Here is a 13,983-nt window from a genome sequence, read left to right as displayed (position 1 = left end):
AGTAATAACAAATATTCAATTTCCATCAATAGCTATATTGAACTTACTTTGATATCCTATATTTCATAACTCTTAATCAAGTTTACTCTGACATTGTTTTTACCATAATGCTTTATCGGACTTATTCTTACATCCTGTTGTCCCTGACAGTGTGTCTTACATATGTGATTAGTCACATGCTTCAGCATTTCTCAGCTGTTTACCTACACAAGAGAAGAACATGGGGGACTTTGGGGAATAAAACCACACAGTCTTCTGACACTCTTCAGAATGTTTTGGGTCATAGATATTAGGATAGCTAAAATGTGAGAGGTATGGGAATGTGTGGATGAGGGAGGCGAGAGAAGCTCAGATTAATTGGATATTCTAGTTTTAGGTTTCTCCATGAGATGACCATAAGCAAGAGAGAAAGACTCATAATTTTGCAAGTAGTAATTAACAAATACTGGATTTTTAAAAAGGGAGTATAAACATTAATTTCTAGGATGATATCCAAGTAGCTGCCAGTATTAAGTACAAATACAATAAAATTCAGTCTTCTTATCTGTACATTTAATGTACTCCATTGTCTGGATTTGAATCATCTCCCCAGCTTTATCCTCCTATAATAGTGATTATGGTGAGAGGAGGGAGTGTACCTACCTTCTAGGACCATGGAGGGGGATCACTAAAGGAATTTTTCAGACTTCACGTATCACCCTAGAAATTGTTCATAGGTACTGTTTGTAGTGTATTGCTATAGTATACCCCTCAAATGTTTTGAACTAAAAAACCAAGGAAAAGGTTGATATCAATTATTATAGGGTAATCTGTTGATTTTTTTTTCCTGATTAGGATCTCTGTTACCTTTAGGGAATACCTTCTTTCATTTTCAGTGCACCTCTTCCCTACAATGATCAACAGGGTGATAGACACATGACGAAGGCTGAAGAAATTATAATACCTTCCTGTTTTCTCTGGTTCCTGCAGTTAGCCCATTTGATACATGATCTCTACCAAGCCAATCATTCTTCTTCCCTGAATTGACATACAGGTGCTGTGAAAAAGTTCTTTTTTCCCCAAAAAACTTTCTAAGGGAAATCTGTATGGATATGATAATATGTGGCCACTTTTCCCACCCTACACAGACAGCCAATTTACAGATTGAAGTCAGACCACAAAGAGGAACAAAGAGAGAGATGGAGAACGATAGACAGCCCTAAAATAATAATGATTAAAATAAGAATAGTCCTAAACCTGTCTGAAGCAAGTTCCACCACTGAGTAAGTTAAAAGAATTCCTCAGTCCCCCATTGTAGTTAGGTATGTGTCCCTTGCAATAAAATGAATTATTTTTAAAAAATGCTGCTGTGCTACACCTAAAACTTCTGCTTTCAACTGGATTTTCTGAACATGTACATGCATTTTTTTTCTCTGAGTTTTGGCTTAGGTTGTGACCTTACAGATTCCTCAAATTTATTGGAAAACTGCATAATCTATTTATCAAATTGTATTAATTGTTTGTGTCCCAGGTAAAGTCCTTTCTCCCTCAGTCTTTCCTGACAGTGTAAATAGTCTTCCTCTGAACTCTGCATTTGTTTTTTGTGCCACTAAGTGGACATCTAATCCAATATTGTTTTATCATACTTCTTAAATTACAGTTTTGTATTGTAATTTAATTTATGAGTGTGTGTGTCCCAATTCATTTACTAACTGACTGAGGAAAGAAGATATATACTATACTTCTCTATCTCTTTCTCAAAGGTCACTATAATGATAGTCACATCATAAAAACTTGATAAATATTTGTTGTCTATGTGGCAGAATGAACTGGAAACAATACCACAAAACACTATAAATGGAGGCTTTGGGATGAGAGGCAGATCTATGAAATAATCAAGTCCTTTTTGATATAATGATAGTGCTTAATTTTTTAGAGGAATTTGTAAAAATTTTCATTCCAGCAGAGTTGACAGGTATGCAATATAGTGATTCAACAATTCTATATATAGCTCAGTGCTCATCTTGATAAGTGTGCTCTTAAATCCCTTTCCTATTTCACTCATCCCCCACCACCTCCCCTCTTTACCTTTGGTAACCATCAGTTTGTTTTCTCTAGTTAAGAGTCTATCTATCCTTTAATTTTCTCTTTTTCCTTTGTTCATTTGTTTTGTTTCTCAAGTTCTACGTATGAGTGAAATCATATTGTATTTGTCTTTCTCTAAATTATTTTTTCTTAGCATTTTACCCTCTAGATCCATCCATGTTGTTGCAAATGGCAAGACTTCATTCTTATGGCTGAGTAATATTCCATTCTCTTACACTTCTGTCCATTCATCTTTTGGTGGACATTTGGGTTGCTTCTATAATTTAGCTATTGTAAAAATGCTGTAATAAACATAGGGGTGCATATATCTTTTTGAATTAGTGTTTTCATATTCTTTGGTTAAATATCTAGTAGTGGAATTGCTAGATAATATGGTAATTCTACTTTTAAGTTTTTGGGGAACTTTCCGTACTGTTTTCCACAGTGGCTGCACCAGTTGGCAGTTCCACCAACAATGAACCAGGGTCCCTTTTTCTCCACAGCCTCACCAACACATGCTGTTCCTTGTGTTTTTTGTTTTAGCCATCTGACAGCTGTGATATCTCATTGTGGTTTTGTTTTGCATTTCCCTGATTAATGATGTTGAGCATCTTTCATGTGTCTTTTGGTCCTCTGGATGTCGTCTTTGGAGAAATATCTATTCCTGTCTTCTGCCCATTTTAATTGGATTAGTGTGTGTGTGTGTGTGTGTGTGTGTGTGTGTGTGTGTGTGTTGAGTTGTATAGGTTCTTATATATTTTGGATACTAACCCTTTATCAGATAAGTCATTTGCAAATATTTTCTCCCATTCAGTAGGTTGTCTTTTAGTTTTGTTGATGGTTTCTTGTGCTGTGCAGAAACTTTTAATTTTGATTTAGGGGATCCCTGGGTGGCGCAGCGGTTTGGCGCCTGCCTTTGGCCCAAGGCGCGATCCTGGAGACCCGGGATCGAATCCCACATCGGGCTCCCGGTGCATGGAGCCTGCTTCTCCCTCTGCCTGTGTCTCTGCCTCTCTCTCTCTCTCTCTCTGTGACTATCATAAATAAATAAAAATTTTTAAAAAAGTTTATTTTTGCTTTTGTTTTCCTTGTCTTAGGAGACATATCTAGAAAAATGTTGCTAGGGCCAAACCCTCTCTTCTAGAATTTTTATGGCTATAGGTCTCATATTTAGGTCTCATATTTAGGTCTTTAATCCATTTTGAGTTTTTTGTTGTATATGGTGTAAGGAAGTGGTCTAGTTTCATTCTTTTCATGTGGCTGTCCAGTTCACAAGATGATTTGTTGAAGAGACTGTCTTTCCCCTTGCACATTATTGCCTCCTTCATCAAAGATTAAGTGACCATACAATTGTGTGTTTATTTCTGGACTCTCTATTGTAGTCCATTGATCAATGTGTCTATTTTTGTGCCAGTACCATACTGTTTTGATTACTACAGCTTTGAAATCTGGAATTGTGAGGCCTCCAGCTTTGTTCTTTCTCAAGATTGCTTTAGCTATTCAGGGTATTTTGTGGTTCCTTACAAATTTTAGGATTGTTTATTCTAGGTCTATGAAAAATGCTATTGGAATTTTGATAGGGATTACAGTGAGTTTGTGGATTGATTTGGGTAGTATAGACATTTTCATGATATTTTTTTCTCCCAATCCTTGAGCATAGAATATCTTTCCATTTATTTGCATTATCTTCATTTCCTTTCATCAGTGTTTGTAGTTTTCAGAGTACAGAACTTTCGCCTTTTTGGTTAAGTTTATTCCTAGATATTTTATTATTTTTGGTGTATTTGTAAATGGGACTGTTTTCTTCATTTTTCTTTCTGCTACTTCATTAGTGTATACAAATACAATAGATTTCTGTATATTGATTTTGTATCCTGCAACCTCACTGAATTAACTTAACAGTTCTAGTAGTTTTTTGGTCGAGTCTATAGGGTTTTCTATATATAATATCATGTTATCTGCAAATAGTGAGTTTTACTTCCTTTCCATTCTACTTCCTTTCCAATTTGGGTGGCTTTTATTTTTTTTCCTTTACTGACTTCCAATACTATGCTGAATAAAAGTGATGAGAGTGGACATCCTTGTCTTGTTCCTGATCTTGAGCAATAAGCTCTGTTCTTCTCCATTGAATATGATGTTAGTTATGGGTTTATTACATTATGTATTAATAAAGCATTAATAACATAATGCTTTATTTTGTTAATGTATGTTTTCTCTAAACCTAATTTGTTGATAGTTTTTATCATGAATGGATGTTATATTTTGTTAAATACATTTTTTTCATCTATTGAAATGATCATATTTTGATGTGATATATCACACTGATTGATTTGCAAATATTGAATCACTCTTACATCCAAAGAATAAATCCCACTTGATCATAGTGAATGATTTTTTAGTGTACTGTTGGATATGATTTGCTCATATTTTGTTGAGGATTTTTGCATCTGTGTTCATCAGGCATTTTGGCCTGTGGTTCTCTTTTTTTGGTGGTGTCTTTATCTGGTTTTAGTATCGGGGTAATGCTAGCCTCATAGAATGAATTTCTTTCATTTTCTTTCCTTCCCTTTCTATTTTTTTGAAATAGTTTGAGAAGAATAGGTTTTAACTCTAAATGCTTGGTAGGATTCACCTGTGAAGGCATTAGGTCCCAGACTTCTGTTTGTTGGCATTTTTTTGATCATTGATTTCATTTCATTGCAGGTAATCAGTCTGTTCACGTTGTATATTTCTTCCTGCTTCAGTTTTGGGAGGTTATATGTTTCTAGGAATTTGTCTGCTTTTCCCCTTTTCCCAATTTATTGGCATATGTTTTTTTCCTAATAGTCTCTTAAAATCCTTTGTATTTCTGTTGTGTTGGTTGTTATTTGTCCTCTTTCATTTGTGATTTTGTTTGACTTCCCTCTCTCTTTCGATGAGTCTGGCTACAATTTATAAATTCTGTTGAAATTTTTAAAGAACAATCTCCTGGTTTTGTTGATTTGTTCTGTAATTATTATTATTGGTATTATTATTATTATTAGTTTTTACTTCATTTATTTCTGTGCTTATCTTCATTATTTCCTTCTACTTGCATTATGTTTTGTTTGTTCTTCTTTTTCTACTCTTTTAAGTGTAGGACTAGGTTGTTTGAGATTTTCTTGCTTCTTGAGGTAGGCCTGTATTGCTATAAACTTCCCTCTTAGAACAACTTTTGCTGCATCCCAAAGATTTTGGACCATTGTGTTTTCATTTTCATTCATCTCCATATATTTTTTGATTTCCTCTTTGGTTTCTTGGCTGACTCGTTCATTATTTAGTAGCATGGTATTTATCCTCCATGTATTCGTGTTCTTTCCAGATTTTTACTTGTGGTTGATTTCTGTTTTCATAGTGTTATGGGCAAAGAATATGCAAGATATTACTTTAATCTCTTTGAATGTGTTGAGACTTGTTTTGTGGCCTAATATGGTGATCTATTCTGGAGAATGTTCCATGTGCACTTGAAAAGAATTTGTATTATGCTCTTTTGGGATGGAATGTTCTGAATATATCCAGATCCATCTGGTCCAATGTGTCATTCAAAGCCTCTGTTTCCTCATTGATTTTGTTTGGGTGACCTAATTGTATGTGGGGTGTTAAAGTCCTCTACTATTATTGTATTACTACTGATTACTTCCTTTATATTTGTTATTAGATGCTTTATGAATTTGGGTGCTCCCATGTTGGATGCATAAGTATTTACAATTGTTGTATCTTGTTGAATTGTTCCCTTTATGATTATGTTGTGTTCTTTCTTTATCTCTTATTACAGTCTTTGTATTAAAGTTTATTTTGTCTGATATCAGTATTGCTACCCCGACTTTCTTTTCACTTCTTTTGCATGAGAAATGCTTTTCCATTCCTTCACTTTCAATCTACAGTGTTTTTAGGTATGAAATGAGTCTTTTGCTGGTAGCATATCCATAGATCTTGTTTTTTTTTTAATCTATTGCATCACACTGTGTCATTTGATTAGCATAATTAGTCCATTTAAATTCAAAGTGACTACTTTTCTAATATTCCAAGTAATTATTGATAGGTATATACTTATTACCATTTTGTTACTTGTTTTGTGGTCCTTTTCTGTTTTCTTCTCTTACTCTCTTCTCTCATGGTTTGCTGGCATTTGTTAGTAATTCCTTTCTTTTTATATTTTGCATATCTATTACTAATTTTTGATTTGTGGTTACCATTAGATTTATACATAACATCTTATGCACAGTCTATATTAAGTTGATGGCCACTTAAGTTCGAACCTATTCTAAAAAGAACTAAATTTTTGCTCCTTTTCTGCCCACATTTTAGGTGTATGGTATCATACTTGACATAATTTTATTTTGTGAATCCCTTGACTAGTTTTTATAGATTTACTTCACTTTATTGCTTTTGTGCTTCCTACCTTTTTGCACATTTTTTTTAATGGTCTTTCCTTTCAACTCAAAGAATCCTCCTTAACATTTCTTGTAAGGCTGGTTTGGCAGTGATGAAATCCTTTAACTTTTGTTTGTCTGGGGAACTCTTTAGCTCTTTTTCCATTCTGAATGATAGCCTTGCTGGAGAGAGTATTCTTGGCCACTTTAAATATATCATGCCATTCTTCTGGCCTGCAAAGTTTCTGCTGAGAAATCAGTTTTGAGCCATATGGGGTTTCCTTTGTATATAACACTTTTTTTTTCTCTTGCTGCTTTTAAAATCCTTTCTTTATCACTCTTTTTGCCATTTTAATTACTGTATCTCTTGGTGTAGACCGCTTTGGGTTGATTTTGTTGGGAGCTGTCTGTGCCTCTGGATCTGGATTTGTTTCCTTCCCCAGATTTGGAAAGTTTTCAGATACTTTTTTTCCAATAAATTTTCTGCTCCTTCTTCTCTCTCTTCTCCTTCTGGGATCTTTATTTTTTTTTTATTTTTTATTTTTTTTTTGTTTATGATAGTCACAGAGAGAGAGAGAGAGAGGCAGAGACACAGGCAGAGGGAGAAGCAGGCTCCATGCACCGGGAGCCCGATGTGGGATTCGATCCCGGGTCTCCAGGATTGCGCCCTGGGCCAAAGACAGGCGCCAAACCGCTGCGCCACCCAGGGATCCCTCCTTCTGAGATCTTTATAATGCAAATGTTATTATGCTTGATGGTACTATTCCTGAGTTCTCTTAATCTATTTTCATTTTTTTCTTTTTTCTTTCTCCTGTTCAGCTTTCCGTTACTCTATCCCGTAGGTTGACCATTTATTCTTGTTCTTCTAGTCTACAATTTATTCCCTCTAGTGTATTTTTTATTTCATGTGTTGTTTTCTTCATTTCTAATTGGTTCTTTTTAATGTTTTTATCTCTTTGTTGAGGATCTCCTGAGGTCCTTCAATATTTTCTTAAGTTCAACAAGCATCTTTATGACCATTGCTTTAAATTCTCTATCAGACTTATTACTTACTTCCATTTCATTTAGCTTTCTTGCTGTGATTTTGCCCCATTCTTTCATTTGTGACATATTTCTCTGCCTTTTCATTTTGTCTCTCTTGGTCTATCTCTCTGTGTTAGGAGAGTCAGCTACATCTCCTGCTCTTGAAGGTAGTAGTTATGTGAAGAAGAGGTTCTGTAGTGGCCTGCAGTACACTGTCCCCTTCACCAGAACTTGGTGCTACAGGGATGTCTCCTATGTGTGTTGTGTATACTTTATTGTTGTGGCTGAGCAGCATTTGCCTTCAGTACAATATCTGCAGTATTTCTTTTTGCCTGTTGTGGGCGCAGTTTGGTCCTTGTGTTGTTACTGGGCTAGTTAGAGGATGCCTTGAGTTGAGTCAGACCAGGTGTTTGCCAGTGTTGCAGTAGCACTGAACTGCAGGGTGCTCTCCCTGTGTTGTTTACCTGAGAAGCTTTCATTGGTGTGCAATGCATATGGTCAGATCAGATGGCTGCCCACAATCTACTGCTGGGGTCAGTCAAATTGGATTGTGTGGTTTCTTCCTGTTTCCCTAAGGCAGGAGTCACTTTGAGGTGGTGCTGCCCCCCTGTTAAAGCTGTTTGCATCCTCTGATGCTACTTTTGTGATGCCCCTTTGGGTGGACTTCTGTTATAAGTGTGTTGGATGGAACAGGTCCACAAGAGAATGTGGGGGTAAGTCACACAATGCTATGGTCTGAACCAGTCTACAAGTGATAATACATCATCATACCCTCTCAAAATATAAGCAAAATTAAAGTGATGTACTATCAGCAGTAGACTGGTTCAGACCTTGTTAGCATTGTGTGCCTTACCCCCACATTCTCTTATGGACCTGTTCCATCCAACACAAAAGATAAGAGCAAAGTTATGTCTACAGGAGAGATTGCATATTAGAATATGAGATTAGTCGATGTTACTAAAAAAAGTAATGGTCTGATGAAGGGTCAGTAAACTATGCTTGCCTGTCACCTGTTCTAATAGATACAATTTTTATTAGAACACAGTACAAAGACAACATAGCCTGCAAAGACAAAATGTTTACTATGTAAACCTTTAAAGAAAAGTGATTTGCTGCCTCATGTTTTAGATAAATGTGCTTACCTCATAACTAAAATATGGAGAAAACCTGGGAATCCCTGGATGGCTTAGCGGTTTAGCACCTGCCTTCAGCCCAGGGTGTGATCCTGGAGACCCGGGATCGGGTCCCACGTCGGGCTCCCTGCATGGAGCCTGCTTCTCTCACTGCCTGTGTCTCTGCCTCTCTCTCTCTCTCTCTCTCTCTCTCTCTCATGAATAAATAAAGAATCTTTAAAAATAAATAAATAAAATAAAATATGGAGAAAACCAGCCACAACTAATTGTGGGGAAATGAATTAAAATTTAAATATTCACCAACAGCTTTTGAGGAGCCTCTGTTTGCATGTAGCCCTGACATAAGGCACTCAAGTTATCATACAGCAAAAGGAATCTGGGAGTGGGAATCAAAAGACCTTTTCTGGTAGGGAAAGTTGGAGTGTCTATAGGACACAAGTGAGATACTAGACAAGAGAACACAAAAAAGGGATTAGAAGGCTTAATGAGAGGATAGGTGTGAGCAAGAAAGCATAAGATAGAGGCTGGTCAGCTACTTCTCTTCTATTGTAAGTAAAGTTGCATTTTTTCTTTCCATAATTCTTTTTGAGAACTTTTATCTCTTCAATATCTATTTTAAAGGGGAACCTATCTCTCATCAAAGGAGAAAAATATGGCAGCTTCACAAAGAAGAAAAAAGGTTCATAAACAATCTTGCTTCCCAAAAGACAGGGAATAAGAATGAGATTGTCATATTATTACCATCTATGGCATAGAATAATTATTATATAATAATTAAGAAGAAAAAGAACCAGAGTGAATAAACTCTAAAGTTTCAATTTTTATGCTTTTCCCAGAATGAACAAAACATATCTTTACTATACACTCCTACACATCCACACACAATACATACACACACAAATGATCATTGACCTAGAAATATCTAGAGTTAATAGATTGAGATATGACTTCTGAGGCCTGCAGAATGAATCTGAACCCTCTTGCCTGGAGCTTTGTTTGCTCCTAATCATGAGTGAACACTGTAGTTGCCAATCTGACTAAGGCCACTTCAGTAAAGAGAATTCTCATTTGGTTCCTCAACCTAGAACAAGGCTTGTACTGAGACACAAGGCTATGAACACAAACTGTTAGCTTGAACCACTAGATCTAACTGGACCTGCCTTTGAGTTTGAGGAAGGCAAAGAAGCAAACTGGTAAGCACTCCTCTCCTTCCCTTCTCAGAGGTGGGGTCAGAGAGACTTGCTAAATCTCTGTGGTATTTTACATTTTTTGTGATCTGCAATATTGAAAAAATTGCAAACAAGTTGTAGATGTCAGGCAGTTTTTTTTAGGAATCAAGTTGCCAGGAACAAGAGGATTTTGTTTCTATGTGAAAGCATAAGTTTGAAAAATAATATTGTAACATTTCATCATGCTATTTCCTTATGTTCTCAAGTCCTTCCAGTGGAGGAACCAGATGGGAGGGTTAGGGACCTGAGCATCTTGTGGGCAGTGTCTAAATTGGACAAGTTTAAGTTTTTTTAAACTAACCAGTCAAGTCCAGCGACAAAAAAAAATGCAGTTAGGTTAGCACTTGAATAAAATAGCATTTGAGTGAAGTATGTTTTCTCAGTTTTGAGAAAGTTCAAAATTGGAAGAAGCCATTAATGGAAGTGAACTATGACATTTATAGATAACATAAGTGTCATTACATGGTGAAGTCTACTTCTCTTTATTTCTCCTTTAGGCTACTATTGCACTTCTGATATCTGTTAGTTCACACAAAATATACCTTAGAAATGGGCTATGTGTAATTCATGATAGCTACACAAAAGCATTTCACAAATATGAAACTCCACCTCTAACTTTCCTGGAAATAAATGGATTACTTGTAAGCCTTCCATCCACCCTTGCCTTTCTTTTTATGCATTTACTGTCAACTTGCACCAAAGGTGGAACAGCTATTTATTTCTGGACATGGACTCATGGCTTGGAATTTTACGTGACTAGCTTTTGACACAGTCTCTGAATATGAGCCTAACCCTTGTTCTTCCCAAATAAACAAAGACCGGCTGACTACAAGTTGGAGTGAGAATTGGCCTGACTTATCTTCAAAAGTTTACATTTCATCTTATGTCCAATGCTAAACTTAGTTTGGAAAAATGTAGTTTCTCCAATTAGTATTTATTTTTTCCTTATTCTTTTATATAAAGACAAATGACATCCTTTCAAGTCATTCCAAATATGAAAATGGTGACATACTCACTTGTGAGAAGAATAACTCCACTGTACATTGTAAATAGATAAGTTATGATTAAGGGATTTAATTACCAAGATAATATCATTTAAAAAATTATAATTAAAAACTTTTGTGTATAGAGGGCAGTCTTAGATTTCCTAAGAAAAAATGTAAAAGAAACTAATTACTTCTTTCAAGTAACTATAAAAATACATTTGTTGATAAACACATATACCGATAAACACATTTTAAAAGGTTTACTTCCATTTTATTACTTATTACTACATAATTATTTTTATTTTAATGTGTATGGAGAGACTACTGTGTGCTTGGTTTTATCATGATCACAAATATAGTTTTCTTTTATTTTAAAAATTTTATTTATTTATTAATGAGAAACACAGAGAGAGAGAGGCAGAGACATAGGCAGAGGCAGAAGCAGGCTCCATGCACGGAGCCTGATGTGGGACTCGATCTTGGGACTCCAGGATCACACCCTGAGCCTCGGGCAGATGCTCCACCGCTGAGCCACCCAGGCGTCCCACAAATATAATTTTCATGTAACTTTTGCTACTTAAGAAAGTACTTAAAAACCTTGTCAGAGGGCAGCCCGGGTAACTCAGCGGGTTAGCGTCACCTTCAGCCCAGGGCGTGATTCCGGAGTCCCGGGATCGAGTCCTGGGGTCAAGTCCCACATCAGACTCCCTGCATGGAGTCTGTTTCTTCCTCTGCCTACGTCTCTGCTTCTCTCTCTGTGTGTCTCTCATGATTAAATAAATAAAATCTAAAAAAAACAAAAACAAAAAACCTCGTCAGATCTATTGAAGTATTGAATTTTGTTTCTCTTGTGTAGGGGCAATCTGGATGTTTTATTGTTTTTTTAAAACAGAATTATCAGGAAATTTTAAAAATTATTTTTGCATCAAATTCGATAAATGATTAGAAAGTTTTTATAAAGTAACAGAAAATTAAAAGCTAAATATTATTTACTGTTTTTTATAATATTCATAACTCAGGTATAAAATCAATTTAGTGAGTTGATAATACCTAAAAAAATACACTAGGCTAGACTAGAATAAATATTGAAGCTATTGGAGTGCCTTGCATGTAGTAAAAAATAGTAAGGTTGATTACTAATTTGTGAAAGCTTTGTTTTAACTATGTGCGTGCGTGTGTGTGTGTGTGTGTGTGTGTGTGTGAAATGTATTTCTTAAATCTGTAAGTTGTTACATTATATAAGGTTAAATGTTGATAGTGGTAATATAATTGTTGCAATCAGTGGACAAGTTCTTATACAATGAGTTAAGGACATCAGAAGATGGGGTAAAGAGTACAAGTTTTTACTTAGCTTTACTTACCATGGTAAAGGTACTTTAATTTCCTAACCTGTGAAGGGGGATAACAATAGCACCTACATCACAGGATTGTTGTCAGGTTTACATGAGCAAATACACAGGGCTCAGTATATGCTTGACACAAAGCATATTGAAACCAGCTTTTATTACCATCAAACTTTTAGTTTGCAAATGCTAAATCTAATGAGAACAGGAAAGATATTCCCTTTGTTTCAGGAAACCAATGATTTGGAAAAGAAAGGCCTGTGACAGGCCTGTGTGGTATGTATTGTGTATATGTGTGTGTGTGTGTGTGTGTATGTGTGTGTGTATGTGTGTTGGTGGACCAGGAGGGTAATGAGAGAAATTTTATAGTTATTTTCTGATGAATATTGAGAAATGCCATCCAATATATATTGCTTTACAAAGACTTTAAACTGTAAACAACCACTAACTTCTATGTCATCCAATGTCAGTTGAATAATTTCATGCATAAAATTAATTGCTTATGCTTGTAGAATATTTTTTAAAGATTTTATTTATTTATTTATGAGAGACACACAGAGAGAGAGAGAGAGGCAGAGACACAGGCAGAAGGAGAAGCAGGCTCCATGCAGGGAAGCTGACGTGGGACTCGATCCAGGGACTCTAGTATCACACCCTGGGCCAAAGGCAGGTGCTAAACCACTGAGCCATCCAGGAATCCACTGCTTGTAGCAATTTTAATACATGAAGAGATAAAATTTCCCCTTAGATATCCTAAGAGGCATGTCTGAAAAACAAGATGAGAATGGATTTTGTGTGTGAGGATATCAGTAACTAAACAGAGGTATTTAAGATATGTGATGTGTGGATCTAACATGGTAGGAAGTATAGGGAGATGGGGCACTGAGGGGCCACTTGATGGGATGAGCACTGGGTATTATACTATATGTTGTCAAATTGGACTCTAATAAAAAATATACAAAAAATGAAAGCTTTGTCCACTCAGAAATAATTTTATCTAATAAACACTTAGGTCAATGTAGATCAAGAATGTTTGCACTTGTGATCTTCCTAGTCCTGGCTGAGGAGAGTTTGAGATAGCAACCCAGAAATGATCATAAACATGCTAGCAAGAAAGGGGACCCAAGCTGAAGTTTCATTTATGTTAAAAGGTGCCTTAGATCTAGCGTATTGTTTGATGTTCTTATCTGACAAAATGGTCAGTTCTGCTATGCTTTAACTCACAGGGTGTATACCTGTCAAACTCTGAATTGAAAAATCTTAGCATCCTTGATTATAAAATCTAAATGATTGAATTTTCTCTAACTCTAAGAACTTGTTAAGATACACTTTCCAGGGATGCCTGCGTGGCTCAGCGGTTGAGCATCTATCTGCCTTTGGCTCAGTGTGTGATCCTGGAGTCTCAGGATCGAGTCTCACATCGGGCTCTCTGCATGGAGCCTGCTTCTCCCTCTGCCTGTGTCTCTGCCTCTCTCCTTTTGTGTCTCTCGTGAATAAATAAATAAAATCTTTAAAAAAACCCACTTTCCAGCGAATAATCCACTATTCTTATATGATAATAGTATGTGTTATAATACATACACACACGTGCACACACACACACACACACACACACACACACTGTGACCCTCATTTTCAAGCTTTTTTATGTGTTTACTCAAAACTATAATAAAGTCTGGACAAGCTGGGGGGCATATTTTTATTGATCTTAGTTAACATCTAGATGATATCCGAATTTCCTGCACAATAGTAATAAGAAAAAAAAAACAGATATAGTAATTTGAGGAACAAAGATTCAAGTAGGGCTCCTCATC

At 35.9% G+C, this 13,983-nt stretch overlaps 1 protein-coding gene across 3 annotated transcripts in view; it reads left to right on the top strand.

Annotated features, from left to right (window-relative positions):
• The window catches only part of FBXO4 (F-box protein 4), a 277,900-nt gene that overhangs the window by 85,210 nt on the left and 178,707 nt on the right, over positions 1-13,983 (top strand). The window lies entirely within an intron of this gene.

The sequence above is a fragment of the Vulpes vulpes genome, chromosome 4, assembly GCF_048418805.1.
Source record: "Vulpes vulpes isolate BD-2025 chromosome 4, VulVul3, whole genome shotgun sequence".
Lineage (NCBI taxonomy): Eukaryota > Metazoa > Chordata > Mammalia > Carnivora > Canidae > Vulpes > Vulpes vulpes.
The sequence above is the reverse complement of the archived record's forward strand: the minus strand, read 5'-3'. Positions and strand labels throughout refer to the sequence as shown.